Here is a 2,657-nt window from a genome sequence, read left to right as displayed (position 1 = left end):
AGTCCACGTGTTTTTATTTTTACAAACACACATTATATAAAAAAACACTACACAAAAAGAACCTATTGTTATAAAATAAAGAAGGTAAAGTAAAGACAAGTACAGAGAAAAACTGATATATTATTCAAACTTCAAACTTATGTACATAATAAACTGAATTCTCTTCTATTTATAGAAGAAAGGAAGCTGTTGTGTAAGCTGCTACTGCAAGCTGCTGTGTAAGCTGCTACTCTAAGCTGTTGTGCCAGATATAGATAATCTTCTATCATGGGTAATATTTATCTATAACGGAGTACCTAAAGCATAAGCTTCTTCAAGAGACTTATTTCCAATAGAGTACTTAATAGATAAACATATTTACGGCGGAGTCTCATATGGATAAACTTTTTCACAAGCTTATTTACAACGAAATACTAAATAAATATCCATAATATAATATATTCATAACACTCATCAAATTTGGAGAGAGGAAGCCCTAAATTTTGAGAGAGGAAGCCCTAATTTCTATCACTTTCAAGTTTCATCTCTCTTCTGAGGAGATGGCAGCCGCCAGCCCCTTTGGTGGCTCTCTCAATCTTTGAGAGCAACAGCCCCCCACTCCCCCCATCGATCCATTCTCTATGTGTTACTGCTAGTCGCCGGAGGTGGTGACCGGCCAGGCCGCGACGCGACCACTGTTACACCTTGTCCTCACCACAGACCCGCCGAATAAAATGAGATCAACCATCTCGTCACTGTGTCGCCTATAACACTACCATATCTCCCATCAACAGTGCAAGACGTTGCCGGAACTTCGATTTTCCGGTGGCCCCACTGCTGTTCTTGATGATTTCTGCTCGTTGTGGGTTCGAATGGCTCAGTCGGATTTCATCACCGGCGAGCCACTACTTTGCAACCAGTTGAGTTTGCTTTGTTTGCCATTTTATGGCCGCTCGTTGATACTGTTTCCTAGCTTCTCCGGCAACCTCCCTTTTCTAACCTTCACTGAGCCATGCTGCTCTCTCGCCTCCCTCTCAAACACCGGAGATCTTCATAACAACCGGTCGATTTGGAGCTTGGGACTTTAGATATGTTCAATCTAGCCGAGATTTGAATTTTTTGCCATGTTTATGATCTTTATTTCGCGAGTCTAACCAGATCTGCGTTTTTCGGCGATTCGCCTCTCACTTCTGCTCACCCTCTTCGTTTTCTTTGCCGCTGACTCGTTTGTTTTGTAGATGTGATTTTACGGGAGTATTCCAGGGTTGGCCGGTATCTCACTGCATCCGCGACCTCCATATAAACTAGCGACTGTTCTTTCTCTCGTCAGCTTTTGCTCACACTCGTTTATTTTTACAGGTTATAGGGCTGGTATTTGATTACCATCTCCTTGGTAACCTTCATCTGCTATTGATTGGTTTCTTTGCCTAACGTGTTTATGATATGTGTTTGGGAACAGTTTTCTATTGCTGTTATTGATGCCCTTGTGCCGCTACTGTTTCGTCGGAACTCCCATTCCTGCATTTTCGGATTGTTCTAAGTATTGCAAACGCTGCTTGGTTGTTTATCTTTAATGTCGAACTCAGTTTTGGTGATTCCCACCTTGCTACGTTTAGACCGTTGATGAATCTTGTTGGCCTTGACCACGTTTGAGCATGTGCGCTGGGTTCTTCCGCTGTAGGCTACGAATTTTATTTTGAACAGTGTTACAGTAATTGGATGATGCTATTGACTTCTACAATGTTGCGTTTGAACCAGGCCGATGAGAACAATTTTTTGAGGCCACGGCGTCGGCGCCCCGTATGACCCTTCAGACTGGGCCCTATAATATTGAGGCGATGATGATAAGCATCGGAAAAGTAAAAAGACGAGAACATAAACCAACAACCTATGGGAGACGCACGGTTGGACAATGGAGTTGCTACCGAGGCGGTTCCCGTTTTCATGTCTAGACAGATATCAGAAAATACACCTGAGTCTCCTATATTATTTTAAACTATTTTTTCCAAAATTATTTTCCAAACATGATTTCCCAAAAATATTTTTTAAAACAATATTTCAAAAATAAAATATTTTCAAATCATTTCCAAAAGCAATTTTTCAAAAACATTTTAAAACAAAAATCAGTTCAAAAACATGTCAATTTATAAGTTCTTCTTTTATGTTATATTATTTGGCTAACAATTTTATTTCTCTTATCTTGCCAGGTACTTTATCCGTAACGCTTTGGAAAGAAGATGCTCGGAGACGAAGATGAATCCTGTCAAATTACCCGCTTCGTACTTCCCGTTTTTGGATGTACCCAAAACGTAAAGTATAGTAAAGTAGTAGATATATGTCGCGTTTGCTTGCTTGCTTTGATATTTATCCATTTGTCGAACACTTAAGGGAATTGTCTCTAGTTAATAATCGATTAACTTGCAAATTGTGTGTTAAGTAATTTTTGAAGTTAGTATGGGATATTGAATATATTTTGTAACATGGTTAACTAATTAGAACCGGTATATACCTAAGTAATTATATTAGTCATATGCATAAAAAATAAAAATATGTCATCTTCTTCCAAAAAGAAAATAAAAATAAATAATTTTGTCTTTGTCATAAAACTATATGAGCATGCTTTACGAACCTTCCTGTATGTAATTTTTCCTTTAATTGACGCGCTTCAAATGGATATA

At 38.7% G+C, this 2,657-nt stretch overlaps 1 long non-coding RNA gene across 2 annotated transcripts; it reads left to right on the top strand.

The window, feature by feature from the left end:
- The first annotated feature begins 464 nt into the window (after positions 1-464).
- LOC104089812 (uncharacterized) lies at positions 465-2,404 on the top strand. 2 transcript variants are annotated; one of them, XR_011407783.1, is made up of 2 exons: positions 465-1,636; positions 1,738-2,404. It is a non-coding gene; the product is annotated as an uncharacterized lncRNA (long non-coding RNA). The 2 variants fall into 2 exon arrangements; XR_684814.4 differs by having other exon boundaries at positions 1,568-1,656.
- Positions 2,405-2,657: the final 253 nt, after the last annotated feature.

The sequence above is a fragment of the Nicotiana tomentosiformis genome, chromosome 5, assembly GCF_000390325.3.
Source record: "Nicotiana tomentosiformis chromosome 5, ASM39032v3, whole genome shotgun sequence".
Taxonomy (NCBI): domain Eukaryota; kingdom Viridiplantae; phylum Streptophyta; class Magnoliopsida; order Solanales; family Solanaceae; genus Nicotiana; species Nicotiana tomentosiformis.
The sequence above is the reverse complement of the archived record's forward strand: the minus strand, read 5'-3'. Positions and strand labels throughout refer to the sequence as shown.